Here is a 19,140-nt window from a genome sequence, read left to right as displayed (position 1 = left end):
GACACAGAAGGAAAACAAACATCAGGCAGCAAAACCRAATCAGAAATTAGAAATCTCTCAGAGAAAGAGAGTGAAGTGGATTGGCTTTTGCTGTGTGGCACTTTGGGATATCAATGCGAAAGGCCCAGCTCATGCAGGGGTCTTACTGCTGGTGAAGCCAGCACAATCCACTAGARACAGCCTAGCCAAATTAACAGCCCTTTGGCTAGGACTCTGAAAATGCAAGTTCTCAGCTTAGCATTGCCACAAACCTAATGCATGGCTTTCCTCTTTCTTTGCTTCAGTTTCCCTGCTGATCCTGTTGCTCATTGATTTTGGGTCAGACAGAGCTCTTAATTCTGCTTATGTACAGCCTAGTACAATGGTCCTGATTGCAACTAAGCAAGCGTTATCACAGTTCAGATAATGTACTGATTTAAACCACATGTTGCTTAAGGCACTTGGTTTAAATCATCTCTTGCTCACTTTCCTCTTGATGCTTCTTTTTCAGTCTTTTTCCTTGGAATTTACGTTCATCATGACTGTCAGCAGTTACACGGCATTCCTCTCAATCACAGTCTTTGTTGCCTCTCATCTTAGTCACACACTGTCTCCATCACCTCTGAGAAAGCAATAAAGGCCTCTGCCTCCGGGTAACAACAGAAAATACCAACATCCTTAGTGGCTTCCCCCCTCAGTCACTCTTGTTTTGGAGAAAGCATCTTACTTATAAATAAACTTTGTGCAAATAAGATGTTTTTGTCCTTTGAAGCGTTAGGCCCGGCCCTATAACTCTGGAGAGTTGTCTTCGGAGACAACAGACTCCATCAAGTTCTAGCACCACAAGTTCATGCAGCATCCAGGACACATGAACTCTTTCCTGACAGATGTGTGATTGCAGGTGCTGTAGCTATGGAAAAACTGTTTTGAAAAAAAAAAAAAGTGTGATAGAAGACTATGTCATGCACAAAGGCATTTCAGGGACAGCTAATTCTGGGATTTCCCCAAAATTTGCTTGTGTGGTTCCTGACTTTTTGGTGCTGCTACAGGCACCCCAAAGAATGTCATGTTCATATGCGAGGGTTTTGCAACTCCCTTTCTCTGGTGCAGTCCTTACACACAAGGTCATCAATTTCCAATGCCCGAAGGGGAACACAGCCTCCCCAAGGAGTCTGGCAAAGACAGAGCAGTCATGTGACAATCCTGAAGCAAATGCTGAGTGTTAATCTGCATGTCCACTGGCTCCATCTAAGGTAGGTTTATTACCTTTAAGGTTATAGTCATGACACTTATATTTTGGAGGTGGGCCTGATTCAAAGGCAATCAATTCACTGCAATATTCCCACTGTCTACTGGACTTTGGATCAGACCTTGCCCCAGCCTTATTTTTAGAGTTCAGCTATTATTCTATAATAAACAATCTTACGTACTGTGGACTTCATGCTCTATGTCAAAGAGTTATCACACATTTAAACGCTTTACTAAATCAAGGCTATAGATTGAGTGTCATTGCTTCTCATTGCTGCAACTGTGAAACATGCATCCACCCCTGAAGTGATCCTATTTCATTTCCTATCAGCTCTGTTCCATCCTTTCTCCACATACTTCATTGGGAATAGAGTCAGGCCTCAACTCAAAATTACAGAACTATCCATTGGCCTCTGAAGCAGAGGRTCAGATTTCACTAAAATAGCTCAGCTCCCCTGGAGCTGAAATTGTTTTGTGCAGGTTGAGGGTAGGATGCTGCAAATGGAAGCTACATGACAACTGGGATAAGATTATATGGATGTGCAGGGCTGATTGAATGAGAGCTGCTTATGGAGTTTGCAGATATGAGGAGAGAAGACCATCCACAGACCCCACTTTTTTGTGTACTGGATGCACAAAAAAGAACACTGAGAAATCCATATTATAAAATAGTAGTGGACTGAGCATCATCTCCCATTCCTACTGCATTTTCAAGCAGCTGGTTGCTTTCTTCATGTCTCCTAAACACAGCTGCCAACGTGCAGTTGGGAACAAGAGCCTCAGGCTTTAGTAGCGGTTGATTTGGGAAACCCTATCAGTGTTCCCTTCACCTTAAAAAGAAAATCTCTCCTTTCCTCACCACCTCTTCCTCCTAATTAAGTGATAGAAGGATGATAGAAGGGTACAATTAAATATTTAGTAAGGAAATCTAGCAATGTCAGGCAATGCATGATTTAAGGACACAGCCTGCAGGGAAGATTGCTTCATCATGTCAGTGCAGCACAAGAGAAGCATTTAAAAGGCAGAGAGAGCACAATTACAGCAGGAAAATACCCCTAAAAAACAGCGACTACAAAGTCATTTCAGAGGTCTAAATTTCAGTGCTGTTGTGCTGTGGATTTAGTATTGACAGATAGAGCTTGCATCTCTGAGTCTGGTTCTAGGTCAGTGAACCTGTATGTCTGTCATATTGTCACCTGTCCTCCAGCAGACCTGGGTCCCCAGGAACATCAGGAACGTGGCAAGAAGCAAGGCCTGCTCTCCCTCATGGTCCTTCAAGAAAGTTCTGTCCGTTTGCACTTTTCCTTTCTTGCTGTTTCTCTTCTGCCATTTTTTGTTCTATTCTCCAATCAGAGGAATTCTTTCTCTTCTAAAGTTAAAGTCTGAAGATCTAGCTCCTTAGCTTTGTTTTACTGAGTCTTCAGCTCCGCCAGTAGCTACAGATTCTCAGTTACAACTGTAACGTCAGCATGGCTGAAAAGTGAAGTAAAAGCTTGGGAAAGAGAAAAGCAGGCAGAGAAAACGGGGAGAGACATGACAGAGATCTATAAAATCACAAATGATGCAGAGAAGAGAAGCTGGAAAAGACAGTTCATCATTTTTCTTGGAGTAGAGGTACCCAATGAAATCACGCAGCAGTTCTAAGAGAAGAAAGCAAAGTTATTCTCCATGCAGAGAACATCCTTAAAACCATGGAGTACAAGGCCACAGAAGGGCATGAGCATGACTAGATTCTCCAAGAAATCAGACAAATTCATGAGAACCAGGCCTGATGGTGTCAGTTCAAACCTACTTTGTATGCACTCTCTGATTAAAGATGAASTCCTACCTGGGCATACACAGGACAAACGGCCATTCTTTTTGGGCAGCAGCATGGATGTAGGAACAAGCAAAGTGGTTTGATAACCTCAGGCAAGTACAATAGCAGTGAATGTGTCAGCTTTAATATTAATTATTAACTTAATAATTTAATAATTATATTGCAGTGCAGTGAAGAACTCACTTTCATTTCACCTGGAAGAGCAGACTTTGAGATTCACAGTTGAAATGAGATGTCCCAGGGCAACACACTTCTCACCCTTGCTGCTAGCCCTAGGGATCTGGATTACTCACTGATTTAATCTCAGGCCTGCTTTTCATCTGACTTAATCATTTACACAAAGTGCATGAGTATATGTTTAACTTTAAATACATAGCAAGTCCCACCAAAACCAAAGAAATTTATGTGATTTGCCATACTAGGTCCTAGAGGCCTAAAGTTTGGAAAAAAGTTACTGTAACAGTTCAGATAGGCATTACCATATTGTCAACATACATCACAGACATGTAAAATATCAGGCTCAGAAACTTTGATACATCTCTTTTCCCACTTGCCATTGAATTAACCAGGTCAGATCTGCATGTGATATTCTGCCCTAGTCACACAAAAGAACTGAAAGCAACACTGCTAGAAGAGATGTGAGATCCTTGGAAAGRGAGGCCAGTGGTGCAAATGACGCTAGTTGATTTTGCTGATGTAACAAAAAAAGAGCTCTGCAGTTCATTTCCATGGCAACAGAGTCAGGACAACAACACTGTATTTCCTGTTGTGATCTCAGTAGCTACCAGTTCATATCAGAGAACATATTCTTATGGGGTTGCATGACTGGTGCTTTTCATGGTCTCCCATTTGACAAGGAAAGTTGAGAGTCACTAAGATTGCTCATGGGCTTCATTGCTTCATGCAACACCAGCTCAGTGTTTGCTCAGCTTTTATGACCCAGTCCTGGGTCATAAAAAGAATTTCACAAGCCATATATATGGGATGGGTGAAAAAGTTCTAGATATATGCAGAATACCGTAGATGGCTTGCAAAGGAGAAAGGGATAACTCAACCTACTGCAAACATTCAAAAGAGGAAAAGAAAGCAACAATAAAGGATGGAAAAATAGTCCTCAAAGTGACCAAGTGCAAGCTCACCAAAAACTTAAACATTTTTAAGTGTAGGTTTTCCTTAGGCTGATCATTTGCATTTCTCTGGGCAGATAAGTGCTTGGCAAGTGTTTTGTGCCTCTGATTTCCATGGAAAATGTTTATGGGGGACTGAGCTTAACCTTAAAACAAAGTGTGAGGTTAAGAAGACAAATACAGCAATTCTACAGCATAATAGCATATAGCAACACTTCTTTTCTTATCTCTTAAATACTGAGAGCTTTAAGCCTGATTATATAACTATATATACCGCATGTATGAAGTTTCTATGAATGACTTGCAACTTATCTTGGAAAGAGTAAAACTTTAACATTTCTTCCTTTCTTCCAACTATATGGTCAAAAAAATGTATAGGATGATTTATACAAAGAAGGAAGCTATATGCCTTATCAGATTTTGGTCAAGGCTCAAGAACTAGGATAAAAAACAGATGGATATAAATAAGCATGTGTTATTAATAAGCATGACATTCTTTCATGACACTAAATGATAACAGTTCTGTGGCTTACACTGATTCTGGAAGCCTAAGCTATTACCCTCACTTTACTATATCCATTGCTCACACAGTTAGCTCTGTGACCCATTCCAGTTTGGTTTGGCACCACTTTTGATCATGAAAAGTAAAACTTCTTAGAAGTAAAAGTTTGTGTTATGAAATGGGTGCATTTCTTATCTCTCCCTTTTGCTATATTAAGGCAGGGGCAGGCCATCCATCCCAAAATTAGACTGAAAAGGGGAGGAGGTATGGCTGAGGAAAAAAAATATTCTCTAATTACTTTTCTCTTGCTGCCATCAAGATACAAGGCCAAACTGCAGAATCCTGAGGAGCACAAGCAGTTTTCCTGGGAATTCCTGAAGCTGTCCACTGATCATCATGCTGTACCCAAATAAAGTCCAAACTGATCCCTTTGCAAGAAACTGCTAGTTTTTCCGTAGGTGGAACCTGCCTTGTGTTTTCGCTGCTCTGTTGGATGAAGTGACAGCCCAGCTCAGCTCTGACCCACACATGCAGATCTCACATGTGTATTAAGCATTAGTTTAAACTCCAAACAGTGATCCCATTCGAAGTAGTGGTTGAAACTAGAAATGCTATGGGGACATACTGTGTACGTGGCACAGACACTTGACTATTCTACTATGTGGCTCCTCTTTTCCAACTAAGCTAACTCAGGAGCAGCTGTGAGAAGACTAAGGGGGGATCTTATCAATGTGTACAAGTACCTGAAGGGAGGGTGTCAAGGGGACAGGGACAAACTCTTTTCAGTTGTCCCGTGTGACTGGACAAGAGGCAATGGGCAGAAATTGAACCACAGGAAGTTCTGCCTGAACGTGAGGGGGAATTTCTTCACTGTGAGAGTGACAGAGCACTGGAACAGGTTGCCCAGAGAGATTGTGGCATCTCCTTCTCTGGAAATCTTCAAGGCCCGTCTGGATGCAACCCTGTCTAACCTGCTCTAGGTGACCCTGCTGAGCAGGGAGGTTGGACTAGATGATCTCCGGAGGTCCCTTCCAACCTTACTGATTCTGTGATTCTATGATTCTATGAAAGGCAGACAACTTGAACTAACTGGAGGGAAGGTTTACTGCCTGAAAACCATCTTCACTAATGAAAAAGCTGCCTCAGAGCAAGCTGGAAGTAAAATCACAGCAAAAGACAAAATGTTTTAGTTCTCCTCCTGGTAAAGCCAATTTATTCTTGTATCCCTCCACAGACCTCACTTTGGTGGGTTACCTTATGGTAAAACTAACCTCCCCCCCACCCCCGATCTTTACTGTTCTTTAACCCTAAGATACTTAACAAAAGTAAAATTTTTAGCTGATAAGTTTTAGATGAGACAACTTAGAGAAGTAAAATCCCTTCTCACAGAATGTCTTTGGTAACTGAAGTCAGGAGACTGCAGGAGGAAAGCCAAGATACTAAAGAGTTCTCAGGGGAAATTCCAAACAAATTGGAGTGCGCATGGCAGAAGCAAGTTGATAAAAAATCTGTGAGGGTTGAGAAATACTACGAATTCACTACTTAAGAGCTGGACTCCATGTAGCTCCATGTAGCGCCTTTGAAGTTTTATCTTGATATAGAATCTATATAAAGGACCATCTATAATCCCTTTTATTCAATCCAAATCATTATGCATTTAGAACAGCAAAATTATTTCTACTTCATTTTCTCCCTTTCTACTGTATTTGAACAGCAAAATAAGAGTTCACTTTGTGTCAGTAATGAAAGCCTTAGGTAGGATTCAGGCTGTTGTGAAACAGTGGATATCCCCAAATGATATGTGTGCTGGTGTTTTCAATAAAACATTGCAGCTGGAACACCTAGAGACAGATGCTGGGAAAGATATGCTCAACCTCAGATTCATCACGCATGAATAAAATTCACATTCCTTTCCTCCTGCTTATTGGAGCTCTGAGTATTTAGTCCCAGGAAAAGACTGTCAGGGACTGTGCTAGATTCTCCACCATGAAAATATTTTAATCAGGACTGATTATCTTTTTAAAGATAGGTTAGAGTTCAAAAACACACATTATTCTTGCTCAGTGATGAAACTACCGGATAAAATGTATAGCCTAAGTTATGCAGGAGGTTGGTCCACACCACATCCCAGCCTTGAATACTATGAACTTCCCAAGATACACATACAAGCACAATTATGTGTGAGATTTAGTCTGCGGCTATTATTTATTGGGCATTTCAATTCCAGTTCCTCTGCTTTGCACATGCAAATGTACATATCCACTGCACACAAAACTACAGTCACTTTATGCAGGGACCAAGTGGCTACAGGCACAATGATCTCTCAAGCAAAACAGCTCCATTTGATACACGAAGTAGCCCAGCTTGTAGATGAAGTAGCCAAAAGGTTCTGCCTGGGTCCTAAGTGCACCAGTGGGCTCTACAGCCTCTGCTCCTCTGAGGGGTTTGGCTGCTGGTGCTCCAGGCTGGCTCTGATATAGTCTAGCTGTAACCGAGGGATACTGCCAGGAAAAAGCCACATGAGAAAAAGCTGTGGGAAGCCTCGTCTGCAGCCTCTACCCCCTGACCTGAAAGCTGTGTTTAAGCTCAAGCTAATTAGAAAAAAAAAAAAAAAAAAAAAAAAAGAAAGACCCCAAATTCTCTCCCTCTCCCTCCACAACTCATTCCAGGTAGTTTTTTTCTATTTTTCAATTGCACTCTGCTTAGAGGACTGTTTAAAATGTCAGTTAGCCACAGAAAACACAACAAGCACAAGAAGAAAACCACTGATTACTGTCTAAGTCATTCTAAGGCAAATATAATTACCTTAAATAGCCCTGCCTCATTCTGCAGGTTAGTCGTTCACATAAAGGTATTCTCCTCCCAACATGTTATTGCTATGAAAAGACAGCAATGTCTGACTGCTAACGAATAAATAAATAAATAATATACTGGAAATATTTTCTGCTCAGTATTGACTGATTGTGATAGGCTGTGTTTGCAGGACACGAGTACGGATATGTTTTTCTGTGGAAATGGGATTGGGATTCTCAGTTCTGCTTCTGGCTCTAGCCCTGAATGTACTGAATAAACTAAAAAATTAGGCAGACTAAAAGAATAATATCTGGCCCTGTTGCAAACATTTCTTTGGAGAGACTAATGGCATGGATGCTTAGCATACATAACCACCAGCATCCCCAGGTCTTCGGAATGCACTCCATCAACAAAGGGATATGTGGGCTTTATCTAGTTGCTCTTTTCTGGAAAAGATGAGCTTCATTGCTAAAAGTCTCTTAACCGACTTTGGAAAATGAACTCCTAAGTTGGATTCTGTGCTTTAGGTGGGACCTTCTACTTTGTCCCATTCCTATGGAGAACTGAGATTCCTTCCTAAAGCTAATAATGCCAATCTAGCCATGATGGAAACAGATCAATCACCAAGTGAGACCTTAAAAAAAAGAACCCTAATGTTCTGCCATTAACAAAATAGAAATTCATTCTCGTCCTTTAGACACTTTGGGCATGGACTGAAAGCCTTACTGAGATTAAGAACTGCTCAGACACAAGGAGGAGAAATGGATGCTTGGTTTGTAGGTCCTAGATATCTATTATCACTGATCTGCCAACATACTTCAGAAAACAATCCAATTATTCCTTACTTAGGCTGATAGGACTGATGTCCTTTTGCTAGATCTTTTGGGTTCAATTTACCCACCCAGGGAATATACAAATGGGAGCCCTTCTCCTTAATAACTCACTCTGGCAACTAGAGAACCAGTCAAAATTTTCTGCTGCTCACAATACATCTGAGTAACTCTGAAATGTCTTTATGTTTCCTTTCCAGACTTCAACAACCCACCTCCTTAACTAGGGGCACACTGACCTTGCATGTGACAGGCATTCTTGAATGCAGTTAGTGACTGTGACAAACTCACTCCTCCTCCCCGCCCCTCCCCCCCCAAAAAAAAATGAAGAACACTTAGGCATTAAGGATCTTTTTCCTTTCATGGAGGCTCTTCAGTGGACTGTGAAAAGTGACTCATTTTTAAAAAATTGAATTTCCACATCACCAAATGTCTTCCACACTGCTTGGTGACTGTGGGAGCTGTGCAGACACTGCCTTGCTCCCCTGCCCTTAGAGGAGCTGCTTCTAGGAGAGCATTCAGACACCTTGGTGAAACTACCTGGGAAAAGCCAGTAACCCAATCTCTGGAACTGGGAGTGGGAAAGCATTTCAGTCTTCAAGGCAGCTGGGCCCTATATCTATCAAGAGTATTAGTGTGCTGTCAAATACAATGCCAGATCCAGTCAGTTTGTACTGCCTTATTGCTATAGCTGATTAAAGAAAGAACTACTCAAAATACCACCTCTCATATTTGGATGGTATATGTGGTGCTTATCTTCTCTATCCTTGTTGTAGGGAGCAAAAATTGTCCATGTATCATCATAGCTATTGGTTCTGATTTTWAAAAAAAGAAAAAAAGTTCCAATAATTTATTGGTATGTGGATTGTAAGTTCTTTGGGCAGAGCATGTTTTAGTTATATGCATATGTGTGTGTGTGTGTGTATATATGTCTCTCATAGCTTTGAGTCCATATTGGAGTTTACGGATTCATGGTGTGCTCACACTTTGGTTCAAGTTTGCTTAAATCAGTGCAATCCAGCTGCACACATCTTCCTCACCATCAAACAATCTGTGCCCCAGAATGGCTCACACATGAATCCTGCAGCAGCATAGCAGCCCTGCACTTTCCCCAGGTAGAGACCTCTGGGGAAAGCTCAGCACAGAGCAGAGCAAAAGGGGAAGCCAGCCTGGACCACACTGCAATGACTATGAAGCTCACACCTTGATTTCTGACAGATGTCTCCTTCGGCCAACTCTTATGCTTGCTTGAAATAGCTGGGTCTCTGTGAGGTCACAGCACCTGGAAGGATGGGCTCATCCCAGAAGAATGAGGTCTCTGTGCTAAGGTGTACTCCACCTCACCGTAGGTGCTTCAGTAACTAACTTAAAAACATCATTACCATGAACTTTCTCTGCAATACTAGGCTCTGTGAATTATGAGTGGAAAGACAGGCACACTTCTGGATAATGGATCCATCAAGTCACTCCCTGGTGACGGTCAGCAGTGACCACTCTTAACTTCAGCAGCTCAGATAGGTGGCCTTATCTGAGCCCCCCACAAATTCAGGTGAAAAGTACCCATGGCCCAGAAGATTTAGTCTAGACAAACAATTAAAATGAGAGTGTCAGTTACTGCTCCACGCTATGGCAATGCAGTATGGGAAAAGAAATAAAGGAATCTATCTCCTCTGCTTCCAAAGCTTGAAAAAGACCAACAGAATCCCAGCCTTCAGGACTGTCCATGTTCTTTCAGCTACACATGTATTCAGTCACACAGAGACATGGCGAGGAGTATGCACGTATTTGCAGCAATTTCGCAAAGAGCGTGCAGGCAGAATGATTTAATCCAAGCTACTGAATGTACTGACAAACACGTTTGACTTAAGGAGGAAAATCACACATTTGAATGGACAAACCAGGCAAGAGTCATGAAGGCCAGAAGTCATGTCCCTCTCCCTACAGACCCAGAAGACCATATGCAGATGGAGAGTAGCCCTACTTTTCCACAGTCCTGCTCTGCAATAAAAAATAACTACTTGCAGCGTGCAGTATTAGCATATCTAGTGATTTGTGGATTTATGTGGGAAAAATAGCTGGGCTGTGCATTTTCAGTGCTGTAGGAATCTGCTTTGATGAGCCAAGATGGGAAGGAATTTGCAGAAAATGAGTGAAGAAATACTGTCATGCATTAAACCTTTCTTTCTCAAAGGAAATCATGTGATAGAAGGGTTATAATTTCAGCAGATGAAATTTATTATCATGTAGAAGGGAATGTACACATGATTTTGATGATGGTCTGGTAAAGACTGTGCTACTCAGGTAAGATGGGCAGTTACCAGGAGCAGTTGCCTGATTCTGGCAACAGTTGTGCTATGGCTTTGTTATTCTTGGTGCTTATACATGAAAAGAAAGACTTTGTAACTACAAAAGGTCTCTAATAGTTAAAAAAAAAAAAAAAAAAAAAAAAGGAAAAAGGAAGGGGTCCTAGAAGGGGTCCTAGAGAAGAGGAGGGGGATAGTACCAACTACTTGAACTGTGAGATGGTACATGTCCTTGTGTGTCTTCTGAAGTGTCAAGTGTATGTTGCCTGTTTTAATTTCTCTCCCCCTGTTTTTTCAGGAAGGAAAGACTGAAGGTTGTGAAGTGCAGTTTAAAAACGTCCTGCATAACTGATAGTGACTCACCTATCTGCTATAATCACATGGACTCAGAGGGGCAGAGCTGGCAGCAGCAAAACATAGGGCCAGATGCCTCACCACCATTTCTCTCTCGCACAGGGTTTGAACTGCAGTGTGGTAATATCAACGGAAAGAGGATCGCTGACTTTGATCCAAGCCTAGGTGCTGGAATAGTGCTAGTGCTATCATTATGACTCTGAACACATGTATTTGGGGAAGTAATTTCAATTCTCTGTTTCTTTGTGAGATGGGAATTGCGTTTTCCTTTTTCTGAATTGCCTACTTAAACTGCATGTTGCCTAATTAAACTGCCTAATGTGTGCAGATTCCACACCTGCTCAAATGAAGTTCTGTAAGAATAAGTTAAGAGTTAATATTTATGTCTGCCAAAATGAATGTCGTCCCTCTGCTCCCTGACTCTAGCTTTTTTTACGATGTACTGCAATATTAGTATGTAGTGCTTCCTAATGAGTTTTCCTGAGTTTCATGATAATTTTGTGTGAATTTTGGTAAATTATTTAGGATAATTTATTCCACAAAAAATGGAACAGTTTCATGTGGATGAAATAATAGGAATTCTAGTCTCAGAATTTCTTTAGTGCAAAGGTAGGCTTATGTGGAGAAAAAAATTGAAACTTTTAATTAGAAGGGGATAAGAATTGATCTCTAGACCTCCCATATTACAGAGTGATGGGGTAAAAGACATTCTTGTTCTCCTCTTGTCATGTTTTCTGCTGGAGTCCTCAAAGATCATCATCAGCTTCATACTCAGCTGGAAGAAAGGGGGAAACCACCTTGTTTGCAAATCCCAAGAGGGCTTTGGACATGGACTAGGCTTTTAGGCCCAGGTTCATCTAACTTTGTGACAACTAAGAGAATTCTTTCTTATATCCTTCTGTGTATACAGTCTTTAATTTTTTTTGGTCTTTTCCTTCCTGCAGAAACAAGGGGAGAGAATATTTAACAAATGAGGTCATCGGAAAGACTCTGCTTGACTCCAGCTGGGGTTGAATTCTGCTCATGGAGTACAGGTGTCTGGGAGGGACACAAGAAACTGAAACGGGGCTATAATTTTCCATTTTGTTGCTCAGAGGATTCACAGCTGCTTAAAGAAACACCCTAGTGACGGCCTCACTCTGTCAAGTCCCAGCTGCATCGTTGTGCAGGATACAGTCAAAGGAAGTCTGAGAAGAGAGGAGGTAGCCACTGCGAACCCTGTGTAAAGGAGGAGACTTCAGCAGCTGATGACAGTGCACAGTGAGGCATCATCCGCTACTCAATGAACTCTGGCTGAGGGTACCCCTAGCTCCATCTGTCCTCAGCCATCCCTTTCAGACCTGAAGTGCTACTTCAACAATGGCAAAACACTGCTGAGTCTTTATACCGATGTTAATATGCACAATAACCACTACAAATGAATTTCAATTCATATCCCAAAGCATATGCATCCCTTAATCCATGCCTATGTATATTTTAAGGTGAGCCTATAGTTAATACGCCAGGCTGGATATAACCCAGAAAATACCCATGAGAAGGTATTTCTGCTGGTGGTCACCTGAGCAGCTCTGTGCTCGAATACTCTGCTGCCCAGCACACCCCAGAAAGAGCCATGGCATTCCAGTTGCTGTGGATCTCGGTCTGTTTTTAGCAGTCATGGTGAAAATAGACTGTTAAGTTCACTGTAGTTATCCCAATGCTTTTTAAAAAAAAGTTACCAGTCGATTTCCAAAAAAATCATGCTTGTTTTTAAAAAGAAATCTACAAAATTTTTTCTTTGTTTTAGGCAAAGAAATACTTTTTATATTTCCTCACTCGTACTGTGGATCCTCACCCTATCATGCTGGGTATGATAGAGCTAACAGAACCTTACTTAGCTTCCTTAGCAAATTAGAAATTCTCAGTTAACCTACTCAATCCAGTGCCTGAGACTTTAAGGGAAAAACAAGCACATACCAGACCTGGGATCGAATTATAAGAATTGGAGGGTATAGCCCAGTAAATATGATTTTTGGCATTACTCGTAAAAGGCTTTGCACCAATCTGACAGTGCAGGGTGTCAAGATCTGCATGGATTTGTCTCAGTCAGAGCTGATTTTAGCATAGTTAGCTATAAAAACAATTATCTAGCAATTAGGTAGCTATTGCCTAAATCTGGATATTGCTGTAGTTCCTGCTGAATACTAGTATTTACCTGCCAAGGACAGTAGTGTCTGTGAGTGCAGAGCAAGGTGTGGGGTGACAGGTCCTGGATGCAAAATGGTATCAGTGTCCCATCCTGGGAACACAAGTCACAGCCCCAACCCAGGAGTGCTGCCTTATGGATCAGGTAAACTAGAGTCAGAGATAGTGAAGAACAGAAAAACAAAACAAAAAAAAACCCACTTAAGTGGGGAGCAATGGAAAAGAGGAGCATGTAGGCAGACTGGGCTAGAAAACAAACAGAAAAAAAACCCAAAAAGAAACGAGTGGTCCCAGACTGAGGAGGAAGAAGCCATCATCATCATTATCTTGCTTCTCCAGGCAAAATGGAGGAAGAACTCCCACTGTGACCATTGTGTTTCTCCTGCTGCAGACCTTGGAGTGCTGACAGGTCATGATGCTGTTGGCTTCAGGATTTGGAGGAGCCGTGGGAGAGTGAACATCACACCTGAGAAAGAGGGGAGCACTAGGACGTTTTCTTGTGTCACAACTTTTAAACGCAGCATTGGCCAGGATATTCATTTTGCATTAAATAGATTATTTAGACTGTATTAGAATCACCGCAGTGAGACTAATAATAACAACTCTTCTGTTTTGATTACATTATTGAAACTCCTAATTAGATAATAAATTTTTGGCTTCACATATGTGTTTCCATTTTCGCCCTCAACAAGGTTGTGAGTGCACAAAAACACCTCARTGAGTGAGCAATTTTATTACTAAACTTCTAACAGAGCTCTTAGGCCTGCTTTCTGGCTTCACAAGGGTATCCTTTGTGGGGATGTGAGGATAAATTTCAAAGAATGAAAGAAAAAGTTGCAGCTGGAATTTTATGCTTTGAACAAATATGATGGAAGGGAAAAAACAATGTAATTCAACCACAAGAAAATCTGTGTGAGCACTGAGAGTCAAGTTGGAATTTTGCTGTCACTTGAGAGACAAATATAACAGCAACGAATATTTGGGTTTTTCCTTGGCTGCTTTATTAAAGCAGACTCAGCCCTGCTTTGCTCTCATTGTTCTGAGAGGGTGGCAGGACTGGGATGATCTTTTATTCTTCCCCACCTTTCTGCTCCTGCTATTCCTTTTTTGATAACAATTGCAGGATCCAGATGCTTATCTGCAGAGTCCTTCTCGTAGCCGCCCCTGGCGCCTACTCCAGGGTTTCCAACACATCTTGCAGAGCAGGCTAGTAGGTGTGCTCTCCTGTCTCCACTGTCATTCAAACCTGTTTGATCTGCAGAAGTGTCCCCTGCCCTTCTCAGTGTGTTGTGTTGTGACTGCGAGAGGCAGTCTGCTTTGGGCCCTAGATGCACCCCTGCATCATTATCAGGAAGTCATAAACACGTATGCTTTGGCTCTCTGTCTTCAAGAGCTGATGACTGCTCTCCAAAAACGTGCAGCTCCTTTATACAAAATATTGCATCACTTTTGACACATGAATATTCCATCGTACACGCTATCCCACTGAATTTCCACAGTCCTGAAAATATGGATGCAATTATAACCAGCAGGTCCAATGAAAATCATCTTTATAGGGAAGCTCCTGTTTTAAGCCCTCTTTATTCCTCCATAATTGCGCAGGCACAATGGAAAATATCAATGTAACCGTTCTGATACAAAAGCCCTCAACCAAAAAGCCTCCTGCAGACAGTCTAACAACATACAACTCCTAGGAAAAACAAGCATGGTTTATATTGTGAGAGAATTGAAATATCTGCAAGTTTTCTTTTGATCCACACCAAATTATAAAAATAAGAAATAGGTGTAATTAGGCACTATTTAGCTAGAATATAAAAGGCAGTGCAATGAAACAGTATAAATATTTCACATTTGAATGATGCTACTGTAATCTCACTGTAGATTCAACTGATATAAGATATGCAAATATATTTTAGACCTGCTAATGTATCACTAAAATATGGAAAAATTAAACTGTTGAAAGAGGGAGCTTTTGGCTCCCGCATCTCTAGATCAGAGGTCTTCATAGTATCCTGCAAGTAGAATAAGTCTTACAGAAGATCCAGTGATAATGACGCTAAGCACAAGGCCTCCTTAGTCTCTTCATTCTTAATTACCGTAATGTGAATGAGAGTGTAGCCTCAGGGTTGAAGTCTAATTAATCTGTATTTTTTACTGACCTGCAATGAATTTATGAATATCCATCAAAACTCTTGACCATGCTTCCAGCGTATGTTATTAGAAAGAGATCCAATAACTCAACAATGTAACTAACATGTTCTGACTGTCTAAATGCCTGCAGAATCACAAGTTGCTGCTGCCTGATCCTCCTCCATGTCCTCTGTGAGGCAAAGGAAATGTAACCTACGCAGTGAAGCCCAAATATTAACAAGCTTGGGTATTTCATATTGGAGGAGGACAATAAAAATGAGCTCCAAAAGCTTCAGAAACTGTGCAATGTGACATAGCATAGCGAGGAACTCATTTTCCTCTGTAGATAGCTAATTAGCAATGCAAAGATGAAAACATAAGGTTGAGACACGGAAGGAGACAATGAGACTGTGCATAAATATCCAGACACCACTAGAAATTACTGAGAGCAAAAAGGACATCTGAAGACTGCCTACAGCAACTCAAGTGGAGGACATGCTTACTGTCCATGCTTCCTATTCTTAATTCATAAACTGAGGCTCCTCAATTTGGGGACACAGAAATAAACACAGCATCTCAAGGTCATAGAAGAAATCTGAGACACCAGGGAAGATCCAGGTCCAGCTGCCTAGGCTAGTATGGCAACTGCCAGGCTATTCCTCCTGGAAAGCAGGATCTCCATCCAAGACTTCACCTCTGCAGAGGAGGTACGTGGGCCCAAACAGGCACCCCAGCAAAGCTCTCCTCCATAGCTCCTCTTCTGCTCCTGAAATGGGGACCAATTCTTCTGGAAGAGGAAAGCACTTCCTACTGTGCAGCTTGCATGACTGAGAAATGTTATCGCTCGCAGACTTGTGAAGCCTCACAGATCTCTGCTGGTACAAATACCTGCAACTCCACTGGCTTCCACCAGCCAAGGGTTTGCCTCAGATTTCCTATGTTAAAAGTAGAGGCAAGATATTTCTCTGTCCCATAAATGTCTGAGACCTTTCAAATAAGATAAAATAACAGGTGATGTGGAAATAATAATGACACCAGTATTTCTGGAGATGGAGAGTGGAGCCCAATAGATCTTACTTGTTCTGCTTCAGATAGTGTTTACACTTTTTGCTTGGTGCCAGTGTTCTCAGGATATAGTCATAAAACAAAACAAACATTGACCTCAGCCCAAGACACTGTTAATCAACGATTCCTGCTGTAAGTGAATCAAACAACGGATACCTGTAAGACACATGTTTATCATAGCACAGAGGAGGAGCCTGCCTTTTGGAACACAAATAAATAGCGCTGTAAAAGAGATAAAGTGCCTTTGTTTTAAATGCCTGAGTAAGCATTTTCATCTCTGCTTTTTGCTTTTGGCAACTCAGTATAGAGACTAAGCAAAATTAATTGGAGCCTGATTCAGAGTCAAGGGAAGACTTTCCACTAATTTAAATGGACATTAGAGCTGAGTAATTCTCTCTTAGTGCAGAGTAGCACCAAACAAATAGCTATTTACATGTTAAAAAAAAACCCAAAAAACTTTTAAAGCTGGAGTTTCTGCTTCAAATTGGATTTCAGGATGGCCTGTACTTCCACACCCAGAGGACTGCCTTTCCAACAACTCCAGCCACTCTTTGCAGTGTCACAGAGCAAAAAGTACTTCAAATCAGAGAGCAGCTCCATATCTGATGGAGTTCAGCAAATGGTCCTGTAGTTTCCCTGGTAGGAGACAGAAGAGCAAGAAGGGAAGAACCCAACACTTTGATAGTGTATGTTGTTAGAACCATGCTATTTCGTATAACCTGAAGATCTACACGAACGCTCCTTATAAAAGGCACCGATTTTCTATCTGGATCTTTTTTTTTATTCACTTCAGGTTACGTTCTGCTAAGTTGACTCAAGCCAAGCTGTTCCTTCCTCCACTGAAGACACAGTGACAACTCGCTGAGGTGGGTTTTGCCCGGCATTATCAAGCCTGGCAGACTTTGAACCTTCAGGGAACCCGTTGCTGGAATGTTAATTACTTCCCTAAGCATACACTCACCTTCTTATGCATCAAAGAGATATGGCAAGGTAAACTAGAGCTAAGCTAGCTGAACAATGAAGCTTAGACTGTTATCATGGGCAAACGGGTTCCCATAACTCTCATTTTCAGAAGCCTCTCCAAGCAGTCTAATTAATTTCCAAGGAATCTCTTTCCAAAGTCCTTCTCAACCTGCTGCTATCTGACCTCACATAGTCAGTAAAAGACATTCTGGCTGATCTTCCACTGTATTCATTTTAATGAAGTTGCACTGAGGAAAGACTCCTAGAAAAAAAAGTACCAACTCTGCTGGTTAAATCAGCTGAGATTAAAGTCAGACAAGGCCCTGATGCAATGAGTCTCATCATTATGAAAATAGAATTGATATCTTCAATATTTTTTCCACCTCTCATGCCTGAATAATAAAGAACAGCTCTGCCTTTTGGGCAGTAGAGAGCAGTTTTGTCTTTCCTCCCATGCTTGTTGTGATTACAAAGGAGATCATAACCTTCAGTATAAGTGCTGAGGTAAAAGTAGAGTCTGTCCCCTGTATATGGTTCAGGATCTAGCATGACAGAGACCTGCACCTCCACTTGGAAAATTGAATTTTAACTCCTAAATACTCATATTGTCTCCCAAAATCTACAAGCAGAAATGATATCATGGATGAGAAATGGTCAGTTAGTGCAATGAGTAAATAAGAATAAAGTGAATGTGGAAATGAATATATGCCAGGTGTCATGCTCAGATACTTTTTTTGTTAAGAATGTTTCCAGTGTTTCCATAACCTCAAATCATTCAAAATTGATAGAAATCTTTACAACCTTTGACTTGAAGAAGCTATAATATAAGATCATACAGAGTGTGGGCACTCTATCAGCACTTAGATTTAACATTTTGAAAAAATAAACATCATGAGGAGTCCATGCTTTATGGAAATACTATTTTTTTCCTTCAAATAACTGGAAAATGTGTAACACATAATTGTATTCAAATGACAGCCACAAAGGTTTAAGGGTACTTCAAAAAAGAACCAAAATATTTTTTAAATAAGATTTTCAAAGCAAAATACACCCTCAGAAAACTACATTAAAATGAACCCAGTTCACACAAGATAGGGAAAGAAATATAGCAAGCCATATTTGGTGGAGATGTGCTTTATAGGATACATGCATGCTAAGTCACTACTATTAGTATAATATAACTTTACTACATGAATTTAAGCTGCCTGACAGATATAGCAGAAAGAATCTTTGATTTTTTGAAGCTCTTAAACTAGGTACTTTTACAGTCCATCGAGAATATTTTTGAATCACAGACAAGGGAAACCTAGAATAAGAGTTCTTCTGTTAATTGTGCTGATCACCTTTTCCACAGTGACAGAGAAGAACGATCAAGGTTTTTCAAGAACAGCTGTGATGCAGCTGCCTCTATGCTGGAGTCCTTGTCTGAGCCCTCCATCTGATTTCCCAAAAGGAATGAATTGTATTTTTTGTCAAACAGATCGTATTTCTGCTCAGGTAGCTAAAAATTGAGATGAAGGGAGTGGAGGTGAAAGGCAGGCACACAGTCCCAAGGCACTTTAGGGATGCCTAGTCTCTGTGTGCTGGACAGGAGCACTCCTGGCAGTCTGCACATCTCCCTGCACTGCTGAAACTACAAATGCAGTTCCTGCTTCGTAGCAGTAAGGAACAAGGAACGCAAACACTGGACAAAGAATACACGTTCTTTATTTGGCCTGAGAACAGCCCAAGTGGGCTTTGTATAACCTTTCAAGCTCTTATCTCTATAGCCCATGTTATGAATAATCACCATGTCCTGATCTTTTATTTATAAAGTTCTTACCCTGGAGGTAACAAACACCTT

Source organism: Rhea americana, unplaced genomic scaffold (genome assembly GCF_003343005.1).
Source record: "Rhea americana isolate MKP2758 unplaced genomic scaffold, rheAme1 scaffold_336, whole genome shotgun sequence".
Classification (NCBI taxonomy): domain Eukaryota; kingdom Metazoa; phylum Chordata; class Aves; order Rheiformes; family Rheidae; genus Rhea; species Rhea americana.
The sequence above is the reverse complement of the archived record's forward strand: the minus strand, read 5'-3'. Positions refer to the sequence as shown.